The sequence below is a fragment of the Oncorhynchus clarkii genome, chromosome 17 (assembly GCF_045791955.1).
Source record: "Oncorhynchus clarkii lewisi isolate Uvic-CL-2024 chromosome 17, UVic_Ocla_1.0, whole genome shotgun sequence".
In the NCBI taxonomy this organism is placed as follows: Eukaryota; Metazoa; Chordata; class Actinopteri; order Salmoniformes; family Salmonidae; genus Oncorhynchus; species Oncorhynchus clarkii.
In genome coordinates, this window is record NC_092163.1 from 53509699 (window position 1) to 53532890 (window position 23192).

Consider the following 23192-nt stretch of genomic DNA (forward strand, 5'->3'; position numbering starts at 1 on the left):
ACATACACAAATGCTATGGTAATAAAAATACAAGTTGACACACTCCCAGGAATGTCATACATGATGGATCATTAGCTTCCCTGCATACTACACTAACCTTCACACATCTAGATGGCCGTTCGGGGTGGGTGTGGAGCCAGAGACAGCAGCAGTGGTCTGACTGAATTAACCAGTTTCTACTGGAGGATTTGAATATGGTCTCTTTGCTGTTGGCTCCCAGAGGTCATCTGAGTCAGTCTCTAGCACTACAGAAGATTTTTTAAATTCTGTTAGATATCAAGTTTACTATGACCTATATTATTGAACCTTTATTTTAGAAGGGTGTGAACCCTGCATCAATACATCAAATAAACAACACATATCTATAAACATATATATTATATAGTTTGTGGAACACATTGACTCTAATGAAATTTGTTAACTAATAGTAAATAGGGCACAGACCTACAATGTGTATATATACAGACCGACAAAATTAGCAGAATACCCAAGCTATTATTCCTCCAGCTGGCACTATGCATTCGGCCAGCTAGTATTCTCCTTTCATCTGCCAAACCCAGATTCGTCCGTCGGATTGCCAGATGGTGAAGTGAAACCCAGATTCATCACTCGAAAGAACGCGTTTCCACTGCTCCAGAGTCCCAATGACAGCGAGTTTTACACCACTCCAGATGATGCTTGGCATGGCGCATGGTGATATTAGGCTTGTGTGTGGCTGCTTGGCCACAGAAACCCATTTCATGAGGCCCCCGACGAGCAGTTCTTGTGCTAATGTTGCTTCCAGAGGCAGTTTGAAACTCAGTAGTGAGTGTTGCAACCGAGGACAGGCGATCCCGTTCTGTGAGTGTGTGTGGGCCTACCACTTCGCGGCTTAGCTGTTGTTCTTCCTAGATGTTTCAACTTCACAATCACAGCACTTACAGTTGACCGGGGCAGCTCTAGCTGGGTAGAATTTTGACAAACTGACTTGTTGGAAAGCTGGCATCCAATGACGGTGTCATGTTGAGAGTCTCTTTAGTAAGGCCATTCTACTGCCAATGTTTGTCTATGGAGATTGCATTGCTGTGTGCTCGATTTTATACACCTGTCAGCAACGGGTGTGGCTGAAATAGCCGAATCCTCTAATTGGAAGGGGTGTCCACATACTTTGTATATATTGTGTAGGTGTTACAGACTCAACGCTACACAAACACACACACACACACACTTAGCTACTATGGCCAAAGACCTGGCACTTTTACCAAACCATGAATAAAAATACAACCTAGCCCAAACACATGGAATTAACATTCTTACGTAGGTACATTTTTCTTAACCCCTTTCCAATATACAAACACACCACACACTTACGTATTAGGAACACCTTCCTAATATTGACCTGCACCCCCTTTTGCCCTCAGAACAGAAGTAATTTGTCGGGGCATGGACTCTACAAGGTGCTGGCCCATGTTTTATTTATTTATTTTTATTTCACCTTCATTTAACCAGGTAGGCCAGTTGAGAACAAGATCTCATTTACAACTGTGACCTGGCCAAGATAAAGCAAAGCAGTGCGACCCAAACAGCACAGAGTTACACATGGAATAAACAAACACACAGTCAATTACACAATAGAAAAGTCTATATACAGTGTGGGCAAATGTAGTAAGATTAGGAAGGTAAGGCAATAAATAAGCCATAGAGGGAAAAATAATTACAATTTAGCAATTAAACACTGGAGTGATGGATGTGCAGAAGATGAATGTGCAAGTAGAGATACTGGGGTGCCAAAATATAAATAACAATATGGGAAAGAGGTAGTTGGGTAGACTATTTAAAGATGGGCTATGTACAGGTGCAATGATCGGTAAGCTGCTCTGACAGCTGATGCTTAAAATTAGTGAGGGAGATATAAGACTCCAGCTTCAGTGATTTTGCAATTAGTTCCGGTCACTGGCAGCAGAGAACTGGAAGGAAAGGCGGCCAAAAGAGGAGTTGGCTTTGGGGATGACCAGTGAAATATACCTGTTGGAGCGCGTGCTACGGGTGGGTGCTGCTATGGTGACCAGTGAGCTGAGATAAGGCGGGGCTTTACCTAGCAAAGACTTATAGACGATCTGGAGCCAGTGGGTTTGGCGACGGATATGAAGCGAGGGTCAGCCAACGAGATGTCTCCAATCTTTTCCACAATTGTGTCAAGTTGCTGGATGTCCTTTGGGTGGTGGACAATTCTGAATACACACTGGAAACCCAGCAGCATTGCAGTTCTTGACACACTCAAATCGGTGTGCCTGGCATCTACTGCCATTTCCCTTTTGCCCATTCACCCACTGAATGGCACACAAACACAATCCATGTCTCAATTGTCTCAAGGCTTACCAATTCGGTAACACTTTACTTGACACCCAGTGTCCAAACCAGTCATAACCATGTCATAATATGGTCATAACACTGTCATGACCCCTATATGTACACCTGTTGTGACATATATTGCTATATTTTATGGCTGGTTATGATACCTACATAAGAGTGTCAAAACCAACATTTATTAAAATTTATTTTTTCTCTGCCAAGAAATTTCCTTTCATTTGAAAGTTTGTTTCCTAAGTATTTTGTTGTTGTTGTAATGCATTCTTTGCAGTGATGTTTTTTCCATCATATTTAAAATACCTTGCAGAAAACACATGTTATGACATTGTCATGAAGCATTATGACCATCCTGTGGCACTTTGCTTGAACTAAGAAAATGCACTTTATGACACTGTCAAGAAGCATTATGACCATCCTTTGGCACTCTACTTGGACTAAGGTAATACACTTTATGACTCTGTCAAGTAGCATTATGACCATCGTAATCATATGAGCCAGGCATATCATGTACATACTCTAATATCAGTCAAAAGGAGGGTGTCATGATGGTCTTCATCCATAACCGTCGGTACATAGGTCTAATTTATTGGGCTAGGTGGTGGGACAAATATAGGTGGTCAATTCTCATCTTATTTTTATAAAAGTATCTAACTTGAAAGGGCATATATGTTATAGCCCATTGGCTCATAATAATCGTGCCAATCGATTTAAATTGCATTTCAGTATCATGATGCCTAAGGCCATGCATGACTTTTACCCAAATGACTCAGTCAGGAAAAACTTGTGGGCTATTTTTCAATTGTCTTCTCTTGATAGGTAGCCTAGCAGTTAAGAGCATTGGGTCAGTAACCGAAAGGTTGCTGGTTTGAATCCCGAGCCGGCAAGGTGGAAAAATCTGCTGTTCTGCCCTTGAGCAATGCAGTTAACCCCCAAAATCAACTGCTCTCTGGGCGACGATGACATCGACCTTGATTAAGCCAGCCCCCGCATCTCTCTGATTCAGAAAGGTTGGGTTAAATGCAGAAGACACATTTCGGTTTATTGCATTCAGTTGTGCAACTGACTAGGTATCCCCTTTCCCTTGATTATCCTTTCTCTTGATCTACACTGATTGTAAAAAACTTGCTGACAGGTGAAAACAAAATGGCTCGACATTAGGCAGGCTTTCACCTGGCTGAGTAAACTCAACTCCATATAAATTACATCTCGATAGAGTTAAATTGCGGTGTGTGTCGGCGGAGTGTACCTCCGACTACATTGAGTTGGTATTAGTGATGGGGTAAAATATTGATACAGTTACACATTATTATTATTATTTTGGACTCCAAGTAGGGCTGTAATGGTGACATATTACTTCCATATGACCGTTTAGTCACGACGGTAGGCTTCTCCAAGCTCTGATACTGCTGATTATCATTAGTAGCCTACCAAACTTGCTAACTGCCTAGAACTCAGCACTCTATTTCCCCTCTAATCACTCTGACATCAATGCAAATGTTTTGGAAAGTCTAATCAAACACTTCATGACAGTCCATGTGCTCATGTTGCGTATAATTTCTATAGGCTATGCAAGTATATGAAAAAACTGTTTTCATGGCCTCTTAAAAAGAGGAGCATCCCATCAGCTTTCTATAGGCTAGGCCTACTCAATTTATTTATCAACTTTCCTAATATTAAGCACATTGCTTTGCTTTAAAACAGGAGTATAGCCTACGTGGCTGGCATGAAAATTAACCACGGGAAAAGTGTCCATGCCCCTGTTCTGAGACAGGTGCATGATAGCGGTCCATTCTAAATCAAAACTCATTTCTCACATATATGATTTAACATATCTAAAGACAACATTAAATTTAGAATAGTCTGATGGGTGACAATATTAGCCTATCACTTTTGAATTGATGTCTTATAGAGTTATTATGATGGCGTCGGAGCAGAAGACAGACATTTTATGTGCACCCAACCGATTGTGTTTTTTTGTTTATCTGCGTTGTTTCTAACAATTTTTTTAACTCTTTTTGTACATAATGTTGCCGCTACCATCTCTTATGACCGAAAATAACTTCTAGACAACAGGACTGTGACTACTCACCATGGACTAGCAGAATATTTTTTCTTCTTTCACGACTCTGACAAGCCCAAGGCGGAGGATATACTGCTCCCTCAGGAACAGGCCCCAACCCCAGTGATCTGTGTGAAGAGGAGGCGGAGAAAGAGAGGCCGGAGGGCGGGCTGCCTTCTGAGAAGTCGGAGGAGATCGAATAAACCCCCACTACTACCCAAATTCTGCTAGCAAACATACAATCTTTGGACAATAAAATGGACACGTTATTGGGAATATTAAACTACCACTGTGAACATCTTATGCTTCACGGAGTGGTAAGACAAGGGGCAGAGGTCTATGTATTTTTGTAAACAACAGCTGGTGCACGATATCTAAGGAAGTCTCAAGCTATTGCTCGCCTGAGGTAGAGTTTATCATAATAAGCTGCAGACCACATTACCTACAGATAGAGTTTTGATCTATATTCTTTATAGCTGTTTACATAAACCACAGTCAGAGGCTGGCACTAAGCTAGCATTGAATGAGCTGTATTCCTCCATAAGCAAACAAGATACGCTCACCCAGAGATGGCTCTCCTAGTAGCCGGGGACTTTAATTCAGGGAAACTTAAATCAGTTTTACCAAATTTCTATCAGCATGTTAAATGTGCCACCAGAGGGAATATAACTCTGACCCACCTAACTCCATACATAGAGATGCATACAAAGCTCTCCCTCGCCCTCCATTTGGCAAATTTGACCAGAATTCCATCCTCCTGATTCCTGCTTACAATCAAAAATTAAAGCAGGAAGCACCAGTCACTAGATCAATTAAAAAGTGGTCAGATGAAGCAGATGCTAAGCTACAGGACTGTTTTGCTAGCACAGACTGGAATATGTTTCGGGATTCCTCCAAATGCATACGAGGAGTACACCACATCTGTCATTGGCTTCATCAGTCAGTGCATTGATGACATCCCCACAGTGACCGTATGTACATACCCCAACCAGAAGCCATGGATTACAGGCAGCATCCGCACTGAGCTAAAGGCTAGAGCTGTCGCTTTCAAGGAGCGGGACTTAACCCGGATAAGAAATCCCGCTATGCCCTCCGACGAACCATCAAACAGGCAAAGCGTCAATACAGGACTACGATCGAGTCGTACTACACTGGCTCTGACGCTCGTCGGATGTGGCAGGGCCTGCAAAACCATTACAGACTACAAAGAGAAGCACAGCCGAGAGCTGCCCAGTGACACGAGTCTACCGGACGAGCTAAACTACTTCTATGCTCTCTTCGAGGCAAATAACACTGAAACATGCCTGAGAGCATCAGCTGTATCGGAAGACTGTGTGATCACGCTCTCCGCAGCCGATGTGAGTAAGACCTTTACCAAGACGTGTACTGCAAGCATACGCTGACCAACTAGCAAGTGTCTTCACTGACATTTTCAACCATTCCCTATCCGAGTCTGTAATACCAACATGTTTTAAGCAGACCACCATAGTTCCTGTGCCCAAGAACACTAAGGTAACCTGCCTAAATGACTACTGAACCGTAGCACTCATGCCTGTACCCATGAAGAGCTTTGAAAGGCTGGTCATGGCTCACATCAACACCATCATCCAAGAAACCCTAGACCCACTGAAATGTGCATACCGCACAAACAGATCCACAGATGATGCGGTCTCTATTGCACTCCATACTGCCCTTTCCCACCTGGACAAAAGGAACACCTACGTGAGAATGCTATTCATTGACTACAGTTAACACCATAGTGCCCTCAAAGCTCATCAATAAGCTAGGACCCTAGGACTGAACACCTCCCTCTGCAACTGGGTCCTGGACTTTTTGATGGGCCGCCCCCAGGTGGTAAGGGTATTAACTACACAGCCACGCTGATCCTCAACACAGGGGCCCTGATCACCGACAACAACGAGACAGCCTATAGGCAGGAGGTCAGAGACCTGGCCATGTGTTGCCAGGACAACAACCTCTCCCTCAACTTGATCGAGACAAAAGAGATGATTGTGGACTACATGAAAAAGAGGACAGAGCACACCCCATTCTCATCGATGGAGCTGCAGTGGAGCAGTTTGAGAGCTTCAAGTTCCTTGGTGTCCACATCACCAACAAACATGGTCCAAACACACCATGACAGTCGTGAAGCGGGCACAACAAAACCTATCCCCCCTCGGGAGACTGAAAGTATTTGCCATGGGTCCTCAGATCCTCAAAAGGATCTACAGCTGCACCATCGAGAGCATCACTGCCTGGTATGGCAACTGCTCAGCCTCCGACCACAATGCACTACAGAGGGTAGTGCGAACGGCCCAGTACAGTCAGAATACTATTATGTTACTGTATATGTATGAATTTTCTTTCTAATCCTAGTACTGAATATAATGTGTGTACATATAATCAAGAATTAGAACAATGACTGTCTGTTCCTTGGTAGAAATGACTGAACTATATCGCCAGACTGGCTAGAATACTTATCTACACGATGTGGGAAGGCTTGAGAACTATACAGCCTTTGTACCAGTGTCGAGAAGAGACGGAACAGTTTAGAAAACGCTGACGTCATTTTCAGTTTATAACCTGTGATAAAATGTATAATGGGCAGTACTCACGAGAATAAACGCAGCTGGTTGATTTCAAAGACTGGTCTCTGTCCATTTTATACAAATAAGGGTCTTACAAACTCTTATGAATTGACAGAGTGATTCATTTTAATTGGGTATTAAAACCGAGGAATTTAATTCCTGCAACAAGATCCAAGAGGCTTCTAAACAGCTTCTACCCCAAGCCACAAGACTCCTGAACAACCCCCCCCCCCCCCCCCCCACCACCACTGACACTCTCTGTTGTCATCTATGCATGCTCTTTAATTACTTGTTACTTTTATCTCTTATTCTTATCTGTATTTTTTTAAACTGCCCTTTTGGTTTTGGGGCTCGTAAGTAAGGTCTGTTGTATTTGGCGCATGTGACTAATAAAATTTGATTTTGATTTGATGACTTGTGACTTTTGGTGACTTTTCTCAAACATACACTACCGTTTGGGGTCACTTAGAAATGTCCTTTTTGAAAGAAAAGCAATCTTTTTGTCCATTAAAATAACATCAAATTGATCAGAAATACAGTGCAGACATTATTCATGTTATAAATGACTATTGTAGCTGGAAACTGCACATTTTTTATGGAATATCTACATAGGCATACAGAGGCCCATTATCAGCAACCATCACTCTAATTCCAAAAGCTAATCCAAGTTTATCATTTTAAAAGACTAATTGATCATTAGAAAACCCTTTTGCAATTATGGTAGCACAGCTTAAAACTTTTGTCCTGATTAAAGAAGCAATAAAACTGGCCTTCTTTAGACAGGTTGAGTATCTGGAGCATCAGCATTTGTGGGTTCGATTACAGGCTCAAAATGGCCCGAAACAAAGAACTTTCTTCTGAAAGTCAGTCTAACTCGTCAGTCTCTTCTAGTTCTGAGAAATTAAGGCTATTCCATGCGAGAAATTGCCAAGAAACTGAAGATCTCGTACAACCCTGTGTACTACTCCCTTCACAGACCAGTGCAACTGGCTCTAACCAGAATAGAAAGAGTAGTGGGAGGCCCCGGTGCACAATTGAGCAAGAGGACAAGTACATTAGAGTATCTAGTTTGAGAAACAGACACCTCTCAAGTCCTCAACTGGCAGCTTGATTAAATAGTACCCAGCATCCCGGAGTTGCCTCTTCACTGTTGACGTTGAGACTGTTTTTTTGCCGGTACTATTTAATGAAGCTGCCAGTTGAGGACTTGCTCATGCCTTTCATGCGACTTTTTTCAAATCATCATTAGATTTGCATCATGCTGCCTTAGAATTAATTAAAAATCAAAACATATAGCCCAACGTTTGTATCACAACTAAAGTTGCATAAATAACTCTAAATTAAGCATATAGGTGGACCTGTGTCTTTCAATTGTATTCTTCATACTATAAAATAATAAATATAATGCCACAGAATTCTAAGCAAATCTTGCCTGCTAAATTAACTAGTGTAGCCCACAACCATATGGCATAGCCATATCAGGGCCTAACATAAGGACAACTCGGTGTAAGCTATTCTCTTCTTCTGAAATAGACTCAATTTTCTTCAAATCATGTTTCTTTAGACCTGTCTAAAATAAATAATGGATTTATTGTGATGGTGTAGGCTATATTAAATGGATTTATTAGACTTTTTATCATGTATATGTTCCAAAGGTCTGCAATTGTCACGACTTCCGCCGAAGTTGGTCCCTCTCCTTGTTCGAGCGGTGTTCGGCAGTCGACGTCACCAACCTTCTAGCCATCATCGATCCATTTTTCATTTTCCATTGGTTTTGTCTTGTCTTCACACCTGGTTCCAATCCCATCAATTACATGTTGTGTATTTAACCCTCTGTTTCCCCTCATGTTTTGTCGGAGATTGTTTTATTGTATGTTTGTGCAAGTCATGTGTCGGTGGGCGACGGGTTTTGTACCCACTTATGTTATTTTTATGTGTTTTGGTTTTTGGAGTTGTATGAGTACTTATTAAACGACTCCGTTTTTACCAAGTTTGTTTTCCTGTGCCTGACTTCCCTGCCACCGACACGGAGTCAGCAGGAGAGGGTACCCCGGCCATTGAGGTGGAGGAGCGCGTCCAGGAGCATGCAGTTTTACTTTACCAACTTGGCGCCGCCATGGACCACGTTGTCCAGACAATGGACCGCTGGGAGAGACAGGGAGTTATTCCACCGCCTCCACCAGCACTACCGGGGTCTCCCCTGAGCGCCCCTTTCCCGCCTGAACCCAGCGGGATCCGTCTCTCCTTGCCACAGGAGTACGACGGGAGGGCTGCCAACTGTCAGGGGTTCCTCCTTCAATTAAACCTCTATCTGGCCACGGTCCACCCAGCTCCATCGGACCGTGAGAGGGTGTTTGCCCTCGTCTCACCGGTAGAGCCCTGGAGTGGGCCAACACAGTGTGGAGAGAGGGAGATGCGGCGTTGGACCAGTTTGAGGAGTTCATCCGTTGTTTCCGGGCAGTCTTCGACCACCCGCCTGAGGGTAGAGCGGCGGGTGAGCTCCTCTATCATCTGAGGCAGGAGACGAGAAGCGCCCAGGAGTTCGCCCTGGAGTTTAGGACCCTGGCTGCCGGCGCAGGATGGAACAACAGGGCCCTGATCGACCATTATTGTTGCAGTCTGCGCGACGACGTCCGTCGGGAGCTGGCCTGCAGAGACACCACCCTCACATTTGAACAGCTGGTGGACCTGTCCATCCGTCTGGACAACCTGCTGGCTACTCGCGGACGTTCAGATCGGGGTCTGGTGGTTCCATCCTCCCGCACCCCCTCTCCATGGAGCTGAGTGACTGAAGGGGGTCCCCGCTCGTGCACCATCTGTAGCCGCAGAGGTCACACTTCCGGTCGGTGCCGGGTTGGTTCCTCTGGGAATTGAGGCAGCAGGCAGGACGCTCTGGCGTCAGCCCAGGTGAGCCGGAACCATTCTCACCCAAAGCCCTCTGTTGTACATATGTTTGTGTCTGTTATGTTCCCTGAATTCAGGCGCGGCTGGGAATTTTATTGATAGTGCTTTAGCCTATAGTTTAGGGATCCCTATTGTTCCCGTGGATGTGCCCTTCCCCGTTCACGCCTTAGATAGACAACCATTAGGGTCAGGGTTAATTAGGGAGGTCACCGCGCCGATGGGCATGATGACGCAGGGGGGGTCATACGGAGAGAATTAGTCTCTTCCTTATTGACTCTCCTGCGTTTCCCGTGGTGCTGGGCCTACCCTGGTTAGCTTGTCATAGCCCCACTGTTTCTTGGCCACAGAGGGCTCTCACAGGGTGGTCACAACAGTGCTCAGGTAGGTATTTAGGGGTTTCCGTAGGTGTTACTACGTTGGAAAGTCCAGACCAGGTCTCCACCGTGCGCATTCCCCGTGAATATGCCGACTTGGCTCTCGCCTTCTCCAAAAAGAAGGCGTCTCAAATACCACCTCATTGATGGGGTGATTGTGCGATAGATCTCCTGGTAGACGCTGCACTTCCCAGGAGTCACGTGTATCCCCTCTCACAGGAGGCGACGGAGGCTATGGAAACATATGTCTCCGAATCCCTGCGTCAGGGGTACATTCGGTCTTCCACTTCACCCGCCTCCTCAAGTTTATTTTTTGTGAAGAAGAAGGAGTATCCTGTGTATTGACTATTGGGATCTGAATCAGATCACTGTGAGGTATAGCTACCCGCTACCGCTCACAGCCACAGCGATAGAGTCAATGCACGGGGAGCGCTTCTTCACTAAACTAGATCTCAGGAGCGCTTACAACCTGGTGGGTATCCGAGAGTGGAAGACGACTTTCAGTACCACCTCTGGGCACTATGAGTATCTCGTCATTTTATATTTTTATTTTACCTTTATTTAACTAGGCAAATCAGTTAAGAACAAATTCTTATTTTCAATGACGGCCTAGGAACAGTGGGTTAACTGCCTGTTCAGGGGCAGAACGACAGATTTGTACCTTGTCAGCTCGGGGATTTGAACTTGCAACCTTTCGGTTACTAGTCCAACACTCTAACCACTAGGCTACCCTGCCGCCCCGTCATGCCGTACGGTTTGATGAATGCGCCATCAGTCTTCCAAGCCTTTGTAGACAAGATTTTCAGGGACCTGCACGGGCAGGGTGTAGTGGTGTATATTGATGACATTTTGATATACTCCACTACATTCGCTGAGCATGTGTCCCTGGTGCGCAGAGTGCTTGGTCGCCTGTTGGAGCATGATTAAATAGTACCCAGCATCCCGGAGTTGCCTGTACGTCAAGGCTGAGAAATGCCTGTTCTTCCAACAGTCCGTCTCCTTCCTAGGGTATTGCATTTCCACTTCGGGGGTGGAGATGGAGAGTGATCGCATTGCAGCCTTGCGTAATTGGCCGACTCCCACCACGGTACAGGAGGTGCAGCGGTTCTTAGGGTTTGCCAACTACTACAGGAGGTTTATCCTGGGTTTTGGTCAGGTGGCTGCTCCCATTACCTCACTGCTGAAGGGTGGCCCGGTACACTTGCAGTGTTCAGCTGAGGCGGACAGGGCTTTTAGTCACCTGAGGGCTCTGTTTACCTCGGCTCCCGTGTTGGCCCATCCGGATCCCTCTTTGGCGTTCATAGTGGAGGTGGACGCGTCCGAGGCTGGGATAGGAGCGGTGCTCTCTCAGCGCTCGGGTAAGCCACCTAAGCTCCGCCCCTGTGCCTTCTTCTCGAAGAAACTCAGCCTGGCGGAGCAAATCTATGATGTGGGGGACCGGGAGCTGTTGGCTGTCGTCAAAGTCTTGAAGGCGTGGAGACATTGGCTTGAGGGGGCTAAACACCCTTTTCTCATCTGGACTGACCACCGCAATCTGGAGTACACCCGGGCGGCGAGGAGACTGAACCCTCGCCAGGCATGGTGGGCCATGTTTTTCACCCGTTTTGTGTTTACCCTTTCCTACCGACCAGGTTCTCAGAACGTTAAGGCAGACGCATTGTCCTGGCTGTATGACACAGAGGAGTGGCCCATGGATCCCACTCCCATACTCCCGGTCTCTAGCCTGGTGGCACCGGTAGTGTGGGAGCTGGACGCGGACATTGAGCAGAGCCCGCTCCCCTCCAGTGTCCGACTGGGCATCTGTACGTTCCGTCTGCTGTCCGAGACCGGCTGATCTATTGGGCCCATACATCACCTTCTTCTGGTCCTGGTGGCCCACTTTAGCTAAGGACGTGAGGGTTATGTTTCCTCCTGCTCGGTGTGCGCCCAGTGCAAGGCTCCTAGACACCTGCCCAGAGGTTAGTTACAACCCTTACCTGTTCCACAACGGCCATGGTCGCACCTGTTGGTGGATTTCCTGACTGATCTTCCTCCTTCACAGGGTAACACCATCCTGGTCGTTGTGGATCGTTTTTTTTATTTATTTTTTTTACCCCTTTTTTCTCCCCAATTTCGTGGTATCCAATTGTTTTTAGTAGCTACTTATCTTGTCTCATCGCTACAACTCCCGTACAGGCTCGGGAGAGACGAAGGTCATGCGTCCTCCGATACACAACCCAACCAAGCCGCACTGCTTCTTAACATAGCACGCATCCAACCCGGAAGCCAGCCGCACCAATGTGTCGGAGGAAACACCGTGCACCTGGCAACCTTGGTTAGCGCGCACTGCGCCCGGCCCGCCACAGGAGTCGCTGGTGCGCGATGAGACAAGGATATCCCTACCGGCCAAGCCCTCCCTAACCCAGACGACGCTAGGCCAATTGTGCGTCGCCCCCACGGACCTCCCGATCGCGGACGGTTACGACAGAGCCTGGACGCGAACCCAAAGTCTCTGATGGCACAGCTGGCGCTGCAGTACAGCGCCCTTAACCACTGCGCCACCAGGGAGGCCCGTGGATCGTTTTTCTAAGTCCTGTCGTCTCCTCCCGTTGCCCGGTCTCCCTGCGGCCCTACAGACTGCGGAGGCTCTATTTACACACGTCTTCTGGCACTACGGGGTGCCTGAGGATATAGTGTCTGATCGGGGTCCCCAGTTCACGTTGAGGGTCTGGAGGGCGTTCATGGAACATCTGGGGGTCTCGGTCAGCCTTACCTCACGTTTTCACCTCGAGAGTAACTGGCAGGTGGAGAGTTAATCAGGATGTGGGTAGGTTTCTAAAGTCTTATTGTCAGGACCGGCCGGGGGAGTGGGCAGCGTTCGTGCCCTGGGCAGAGATGGCCCAGAACTCGCTCTTCCACTCCTCCACTAACCTTTCTCCCTTCCAGTGTGTATTGGGTATCAGCCAGTTCTGGCTCCTTGGCATCAGAGTCAGACCGAGGCTCCTGCGGTGGACGACTTGTTCCGGCACACAGAGGAAACATGGGAGGCCGCCCATGTCCACCTATAGCACGCCGTACTGCGCCAGAAAGTGGGCGCAGACCGTCACCGCAGTGAGGCGGGCCCGGGTCTGGCTCTCGACCCGAAACTTGCCCTTCCGCCTGCCCTGTCGGAAGCTGGGTCCGCGGTTTGTGGGGCCATTTAAAGTCCTGAGGAGAGTGAACTAGGTATGTTACTAGGTATGCTTTCCCCCAATTACCGCATTAACCCCCTGTTCCATGTGTCTCTCCTCCGGCCAGTGGTGGCTGGCCCGCTCCAGGAGTCTGAGGTACGGGAGGTTCCTCCACCCCCTCTGGACATCGAGGGGCCCCCGGCGTACTCCGTTCGTTCCATACTGGATTCGAGACGCCGGGCGAGGGGCCTTCAGTACCTCGTGGATTGGGAGGGGTATGGTCCGGAGGAGAGATGCTGGGTTCCAGTGGAGGACGTGTTGGATCCGTCTATGCTGCGAGATTTCCACTGTCTCCATCCGTATCGCCTTGCGCCTCGCCCTCCGGGTCATCCCCGAGGTCGGTGCCGACGCGCGGCAAGGGGGGGGTGGGGTACTGTCACGACTTCCGCCGAAGTCGGTCCCTCTCCTTGTTCGGGCGGTGTTCGGCAGTCGACGTCACCAACCTTCTAGCCATCATTGATCCATTTTTCATTTTCCATTGGTTTTGTCTTGTCTTCCTTCACACCTGGTTCCAATCCCATCAATTACATGTTGTGTATTTAACCCTCTGTTTCCCCTCATGTTTTGTTGGAGATTGTTTTATTGTATGTTTGTGCAAGTCATGTGTCGGTGTGCGACGGGTTTTGTACCCGCTTATGTTATTTTTGTATATTTTGGTTTTTGGAGTTGTATGAGCACTTATTAAATGACTCCGTTTTTACCAAGTTCGTTTTCCTGCGCCTGACTTCCCTGCCACCGACACGCACCCATTACAGCAACAGTGGCTTGTAGTCTATGCGTGGAAGCCAGGAGATGCTCAACGAGTTTATGTTAATTAACTGTCAATTACGTGAGATAGGCAGTTATTTGCTTCACAATAACCGTCCGACAAAATTTCATGACTGCCACAGACCTAACTCCCAAGTATCCATTTGCAAGGTAGCTTTTGCTAGCGCTAGTCGGCTGTACCTGCGCCCAAGCTCTGGTATTTTTTATCCTATAGCTTTTTCTTTTTAAATAGTCTCCCAACATATTTTTTTTCATCCTATAACTTGTTCTCCATCTTCTTTTTAAATAGCAAGTCAACATGTCTTTAGCACTTTTATTTCCATGACTGATCAAAACTAATTTTCTAATGCTCTCTCCTGCAGCTGACATAGTGAGCAATATGTTTGGAACGCAATAACATCGGTGTAACGAATCGCAATACATATCGTATCAACACCTAAGTATCGTGGTAATATCATGTCTTGAGGTCCCTGGCAATTCCCAGCCTTAGTCGGCATCAGTCGATACTTGTAAAAATGACTGTTATTTAATACATACCTTGTTCCTTTGTTTGTCCTGTGTAACTCTTCTTTTCTACTGCAATCTGTAGTTTTTGATAGAAATATCATTTTACGCCACCCCTGCCAAGGGAGCCGTTGTTTGTTAACGGAGCAGTCCCGTCATTGCACGGCATATTTGTTATTATTTTGGTAGTGATGCATAGAATGCAATTTATTTTTTGGATTCCAACTCCCACGGACAACTATAGTAATCAGGACAAGCACAGGTACACAGTTAGCGTTAAATAATTGATATTTATAAAAGTAGTGAGTGGTAGTGCATGTTTTGAGTGGTAGTGCATGTTTGAAGTCCATAACTTCATACTCCATTGGAAAACAGAGGATTGAAGTTAACAAAAACTACAGATTGAAGCACCCAAATACAGGTACAAGGTACACATAAAAACATTTAACATTTTTACATGCATCAACTGATACCGGCTCAATGTAGTCGGAGGTACACTCCACCAGTGATGTAGTCAAGTGACTATACCTTGGGTCCAGAGTTGAGCCCCAAGTCTCTTGTGCTCCAGTCCGAGTCCAAGTCCAAGTCACCAATGGTCAAGAAACGAGTCACTGTAACTGAAGTCCAAGTCCCAGTGCTCAAGTTCTGGTCTAAGTGCTCAAGTCTGAGTCACTGGGTCCACATTAACCTAATAAAAAAAAATAACCCTGTGGTGGCAAGAGGAAAACTTAGTCAATAAGTTGTTCGCCATCCCTTTTTTCGTTGCCACCAAATGTTTGCATATGGTAAGGTTACCAGGTTCAATCAAGTACAGGAATGACAACAGAGACAGAATACAATATGGAATTGTATTCAATAGTTGGCGATATTCCAGCTCAGTCTTCATCTGTACTACCACAGTGGATATTACATTGGACGTAAATCAAGGAAAATAGATGTTCTGGTGGCAGCTGCAGAGAAGTATTTGGGTATACGAGATTTGTCTTAAGTAGTGTTACAGGGTGTGTTGAGTGGTGGTGTCCCCTAAGGGCCAGCCCTGGCCGTTATGCCACCCTAGGCAACAAAAACTAAAAAATGCCACCCCTAGTGGAATAGTCCCAGTAAGCAAAATGACGTTGAAAAAACGTCTACAATACGTATTTTTCCAGTCATTGAATTTAGATCCATTTTCAGTTCAGAATGAAAGTTGAAAATATGTAATTTATAGACATCTATATTTGAGCCAAATCAAGGCTGGTCCATACCGGACAAATCTGAACCAAACATCGATGTCTATGATTGGTGCAGATTTGGTCCGGACCAGACCAAAAACCAACATCCGTGCAGTCTGGACTGCACCAAAAAAAGACGTTAGAAATGTGTCAGCGTCGGTTCGTGCTTACGGAGTTATAGCTTACAGCAGGGTTGAGCAACTTCAGTCCTCGGGGTTTGCAGTGGTGTCACACTGCTGCTGAAACGAATTGCATTCTAAACTGAAGATTATGATTAGTTGATTATTGGAGTCAGATGTGTTCGCTAGGGCTGGGGCAAAAGTTTGACACCAACCTGGTCCCAGAAGACTGGAGCTCCCTATCTCTGGCCTATAGTTTTGCAATTTAATTTTATGTGGTACGCCTACCGTTTGTAAAACACACAAGGAAAGACGGCCTGCCATATCGCCCGCAATGGAATTTCATGAATGCCCATCCATGTTGTAGGCCCACCATTTGCAAACAGGCCGTTTCATTGGCTTTATTAGTCCTGTTTCCTGTGACTCTGAGCTCTGAATATCAGATACCCAACTTTATCAGAAAGAGTTATCCTGAGCCTATTTACAATGTGTTTACACAGCGGGTAATGAAGAAGAAGTATTTCATTTTTTGCTATGATCAGCTCTGAAAAAATTGACAGATACAAACTTGAAACCTTGATCATGTCAATTTCGCCCACCGGATGAAACTCCTGGACAGCAGTTGTGAGTAGCCTGATTGTCCATTCCATATTGTCCATTTTACTTTGATCTGTCCTGTTTTTAGGATATGTTGTTTGTTAACATTTTTTATTTGATTGGGCGCCATTTAGGTTAGGCCATTTGATCGGAGAAACCTGCATGATGTAAAAAGTTTCCGTATTGTCATACATTTTATCTCCAACCTTTAGGCTACAGAAAAGGCCACATACTATTTCTACCATATGCTATATCTGCTACATGATTTATGTTAGATCATTTTTGGACTGAGTTTTGGTGGAGCGCCACAGTGATGTCTCTCCAACAGCACCCTGGAGAGGCGTGCTGGGAATGGACAAGATAAATATTTTGCACCCCTGCCATTGACAAAGTGGGCACTGCTTATCATAGGGCAACATCAGAGCTCACCTAAAAAAAAACATATGCCACTGATTGAGAGAAATTGTAATTGTTTTGGGGCAGAATTATGTGAGGTTTTATGTGTTGTTGGAGATGTGTCTTAGACCGTTTAGCTCAGGAAAAGCAGTCCTCATCAATCTGCCACCTAATGAGCGGACCGGCCTTAATCCCATCCTCCCAGGCCGTTGTCATGGTGCAGGAGCAGATAGGGTCAAAGTAGTTTAATGGGGTAGTGGGAATATAGGTGGCAGCTGCAGAGAAGGGCCTGGGTGTATGATATTTTACTGCAGAAGAGTGAGTGTGATGGTGTTTTAAAAAAGAAATGAAATAGAGGTATATACAGTGCCTTGCGAAAGTATTCGGCCCCCTTGAACTTTGCGACCTTTTGCCACATTTCAGGCTTCAAACATAAAGATATAAAACTGTATTTTTTTGTGAAGAATCAACAACAAGTGGGACACAATCATGAAGTGGAACGACATTTATTGGATATTTCAAACTTTTTTAACAAATCAAAAACTGAAAAATTGGGCGTGCAAAATTATTCAGCCCCCTTAAGTTAATACTTTGTACCGCCACCTTTTGCTGCGATTACAGCTCTAAGTCGCTTGGGGTATGTCTCTATCAGTTTTGCACATCGGGAGACTGACATTTTTTCCCATTCCTCCTTGCAAAACAGCTCGAGCTCAGTGAGGTTGGATGGAGAGCATTTGTGAACAGCAGTTTTCAGTTCTTTCCACAGATTCTCGATTGGATTCAGGTCTGGACTTTGACTTGGCCATTCTAACACCTGGATATGTTTATTTTTGAACCATTCCATTGTAGATTTTGCTTTATGTTTTGGATCATTGTCTTGTTGGAAGACAAATCTCCGTCCCAGTCTCAGGTCTTTTGCAGACTCCATCAGGTTTTCTTCCAGAATGGTCCTGTATTTGGCTCCATCCATCTTCCCATCAATTTTAACCATCTTCCCTGTCCCTGCTGAAGAAAAGCAGGCCCAAACCATGATGCTGCCACCACCATGTTTGACAGTGGGGATGGTGTGTTCAGGGTGATGAGCTGTGTTGCTTTTACGCCAAACATAACGTTTTGCATTGTTGCCAAAAAGTTCAATTTTGGTTTCATCTGACCAGAGCACCTTCTTCCACATGTTTGGTGTGTCTCCCAGGTGGCTTGTGGCAAACTTTAAACAACACTTTTTATGGATATCTTTAAGAAATGTCTTTCTTCTTGCCACTCTTCCATAAAGGCCAGATTTGTGCAATATACGACTGATTGTTGTCCTATGGACAGAGTCTCCCACCTCAGCTGTAGATCTCTGCAGTTCATCCAGAGTGATCATGGGCCTCTTGGCTGCATCTCTGATCAGTCTTCTCCTTGTATGATCTGAAAGTTTAGAGGGACAGCCAGGTCTTGGTAGATTTGCAGTGGTCTGATACTCCTTCCATTTCAATATTATCGCTTGCACAGTGCTCCTTGGGATGTTTAAAGCTTGAGAAATCTTTTTGTATCCAAATCCGGCTTTAAACTTCTTCACAACAGTATCTCGGACCTGCCTGATGTGTTCCTTGTTCTTCATGATGCTCTCTGCGCTTTTAACGGACCTCTGAGACTATCACAGTGCAGGTGCATTTATACGGAGACTTGATTACACACAGGTGGATTGTATTTATCATCATTAGTCAATTAGGTCAACATTGGATCATTCAGAGATCCTCACTGAACTTCTGGAGAGAGTTTGCTGCACTGAAAGTAAAGGGGCTGAATAATTTTGCACGCCCAATTTTTCAGTTTTTGATTTGTTAAAAAAGTTTGAAATATCCAATAAATGTCGTTCCACTTCATGATTGTGTCCCACTTGTTGTTGATATTTAACAAAAAAATACAGTTTTATATCTTTATGTTTGAAGCCTGAAATGTGGCAAAAGGTCGCAAAGTTCAAGGGGGCCGAATACTTTCGAAAGGCACTGTAGGTGAAGGGTTAGTTCGTGGTCCAATTTTTTCCTTTTAGCAACAGGAATAATGTAGATAAGCTGTGACTGGCCTCACACTTAAGTACAGTAGGTGGCAGTGTATGCACCTTAAAGTCGGATGCGATCCGCCAACCCAATCCCAAAGAGGAAGAAAACGAGACAATGCTGAAACATCAATCCATGGGGGAGTCAGTACCTCCTTTTAATTTGTGCCTGAAAATCTAAATGAAAGAAAAGTTATCTTGCAAACTCAGCAGCAGTGGCGACCAGTCAGACCTCTACCTGTTTTGAGCCCTACCTGTTTAGCAAAAAATTGCCTATTTTGCAAGTTATTTTGGCATTAATTCGTGTTACAATGTAAACAATGACAAAAAATCTATACAATCCTTGAGTTAATGAAGAAGCATACAAATATGGTTCTTGCGCTACAAAATGCAGGCGTTTCAGCCTAGCTCAATCTTTCTGTGTAGGAGGGGAAGCCGGCAAAAGACTGGAGCATAGGCTTTGGTAATTTTCTCTAGTTGCGCCGTGATTGGCTCAGTGTTCTATCACTCATGGGGACACTTTGTCACCACAGAATCTTCAGGGAGAGCTAGGCAATTCAAGTCCCCTTGGGTCCTGCCATAGATTTACACTAGAAGTGCCCGTCCAAGAAGGCTCAAGGTCATTGCCCACAGATAAAAAGATGTCAAATCACTTATATCAAAATCTTAGCTAGCTAGCTAGACAAGCAGTCATCATGAATCACTTTGACAATCTACTGGCAAATTATTTTCAATCCTTGTCATATGAAGAGAAATTATAGATAAAACGTATTAGTGCTAATAATAGGCCATTGGACATTACACAACCAGTCGGAAATGGCAAATTCAACAATGAGTGGTTTGGAAGGAATCAGTGGCTAACTGCGATGCAAAGCAATCACTATTTTGCTTTCCCTGCCTGCTATTCAGTGGAGAGGGTGTGTGGTCCAAGTCTGGGTTTAACTATTTAAAATATCTGTCTGAAGGGGTCTGTTTTCCAAGCTTGAAAGGATACACATTCACACAAAACACCATGGGCCAGAAAAGGTTGAATACATTGGCCATGCTATCAATACAGCATGACTTCTGCCAGGTTCAAAACAACTGGGAAATCTCAGACTTCAGTGCGTTCAAGATATCTGGGAACATGGAGGAAAAAACTAGCTCCAACTGGGAAAATAAGTTTTGAACGGTCATCCAACTTGGATTTCCAAGTCAGGAACTCGGGTCTTTTTCTTGTGATTCAACCTCGTTTTTTTCCAAAGTTCCTCGTTGTCTTGAAAGCACCATAAATCCAGATGATGACAAAGTTTGCCCACAAGTGAGCACAGCACAACAACTGTGAGTCCAAAAATAGGCCCATGTCTTGTATGCTGCTACATAAATTATGTAATATGCCAGGGATATATGTATACTGTAGCTAAGAAAGTAATAATTAGTGTATGTTGTGTAGTAAGCTGTTAGTAGCCCATGTGTCTCACCCTAAGAATTAGTTCACTCTCCCCCTCAGAACTTAGACTATAGGTCTACTGTTCTGACTTGGTGGTGCACATGTAGCCTATAGCCAGATTTAGAGAGATGTCATCAGCAAATATTGTAAAAGCTTTCATTGTTTGCTTATATGCCCCAGTTATTTATTCTATGTTTCTGACTTGGTGTACAGGGAGAAAACTGTAAGAACGGCCCATGTTCTGAATTTTGTCTTTGTCCATTTCAAAAGTGCTGAACAAATAGGAATATCATCCGTCTGAGCTCGGCTGTGACCAAGAGACCCATATGGTTCACAATTGACCCAGCGTCGTCCGGGTTAGAGGAGGGATTGCCCGGCCAGGATGTCCTTCTCTCATCGTGCTCAAGTAACTCCTTGTGTTGGGCCGGGCGCCGGCAAGCTGACTGCGGTCGTCAGTTCGACAGTGTGTCCTCCAACACATTGGTGTGGCTGGCTTCCGGGTTAAGCGAGGAGTGTGTCAAGAAGCAGTGCGGATCAGTTTCCATTCCTACAGTTTAGTATAGGCAGTCAGCAGATGCAGCTTGCATACTAAAGAGACCAATTGACTAACTGGAATGTGAAAGGGCTGTCACAAACAGACTTGCCTTTTGATCTTTCTAATGTGTAATTGACCTGTGGGTGAAGTTTTCTTTATTCTTGAATGTGACAAAAAGTCCTGCAGGTCACATCCTACTGTACATGTTTCTTTATATTCCTTTGGAAGTCAGGTAGGATGATAATTTGGCTGATCTTCAGTAGTGGTGTGTGGGTAAAACCTCCAGGGAAGCCAAGCCAGGAAAAACAAGCCATATTACAACCTATGTGTTGTGATAATTATGTTGTTTGCTCTATAACCTGTTAGTTCATATGCCTTGACAACGTGATATACAGTGGGGCAAAAAAGTATTTAGTCAGCCACCAATTGTGCAAGTTCTCCCACTTAAAAAAGATGAGAGGCCTGTAATTTTCATCATAGGTACACTTCAACTATGACAGACAAAATGAGAGAGAAAAAATCCAGAAAATCACATTGTAGGATTTCTAATGAATTTATTTGCAAATTATGGTGGAAAATAAGTATTTGGTCAATAACAAAAGTTTATCTCAATACTTTGTTATATACCCTTTGTTGGCAATGACAGAGGTCAAACGTTTTCTGTAAGTCTTCACAAGGTTTTCACACACTGTTGCTGGTATTTTGGCCCATTCCTCCATGCAGATCTCCTCTAGAGCAGTGATGTTTTGGGGCTGTTGCTGGGCAACACGGACTTTCAACTCCCTCCAAAGATTTTCTATGGGGTTGAGATCTGGAGACTGGCTAGGCCACTCCAGGACCTTGAAATGCTTCTTACGAAGCCACTCCTTCATTGCACGTGCGGTGTGTTTGGGATCATTGTCATGCTGAAAGACCCAGCCACGTTTCATCTTCAATGCCCTTGCTGATGGAAGGAGGTTTTCAGTCAAAATCTCACGATACATGGCCCCATTCATTCTTTCCTTTCCACGGATCAGTCGTTCTGGTCCCTTTGCAGAAAAACAGCCCCAAAGCATGATGTTTCCACCCCCATGCTTCACAGTAGGTATGGTGTTCTTTGGATGCAACTCAGCATTCTTTGTCCTCCAAGCACGACGAGTTGAGTTTTTACCAAAAAGTTCTAAAATGGTTTTGGTTTCATCTGACCATATGACATTCTCCCAATCTTCTTCTGGATCATCCAAATGCTCTCTAGCAAACTTCAGACGGGCCTGGACATGTACTGGCTTAAGCAGAGGGACACATCTGGCACTGCAGGATTTGAGTCCCTGGCGGCGTAGTGTGTTACTGATGGTAGGCTTTGTTACTTTGGTCCCAGCTCTCTGCAGGTCATTCACTAGGTCCCCCCGTGTGGTTCTGGGATTTTTGCTCACCGTTCTTTTGATCATTTTGACCCCACGGGGTGAGATCTTGCGTGGAGCCCCAGATCGAGGGAGATTATCAGTGGTCTTGTATGTCTTCCATTTCCTAATAATTTCTCCCACAGTTGATTTCTTCAAACCAAGCTGCATACCTATTGCAGATTCAGTCTTCCCAGCCTGATGCAGGTCTACAATTTTCTGGTGTCCTTTGACAGCTCTTTGGTCTTGGCCATAGTGAAGTTTGGAGTGTGACTATTTGAGGTTATGGACAGGTGTCTTTTATACTGATAACAACTTCATTAATGCCATTAATACAGGTAACGAGTGGAGGACAGAGGAGCCTCTTAAAGAAGAAGTTACAGGTCTGTGAGAGCCAGAAATTTTACTTGTTTGTTATTGACCAAATACTTATTTTCCACCAAAATTTGCAAATAAATTCATTAAAAATCCTACAATGTGATTTTCTGGATTCTTTTCTCATTTTGTCTGTCGTAGTTGAAGTGTACCTATGATGAAAATTACAGGCCTCTCTCATCTATTTAAGTGGGAGAACTTGCACAATTGGTGGCTGACTAAATACTTTTTTGCCCCACTGTATAGGCCTAAGGTCGAAATAGTAAGAAGAGTGGCAGAATACATTTAACAACTTGGTTTCATCACAAAACCGGAGAGCAACATCTGTCAGGTGGAGTCCACAAAACATTGCATG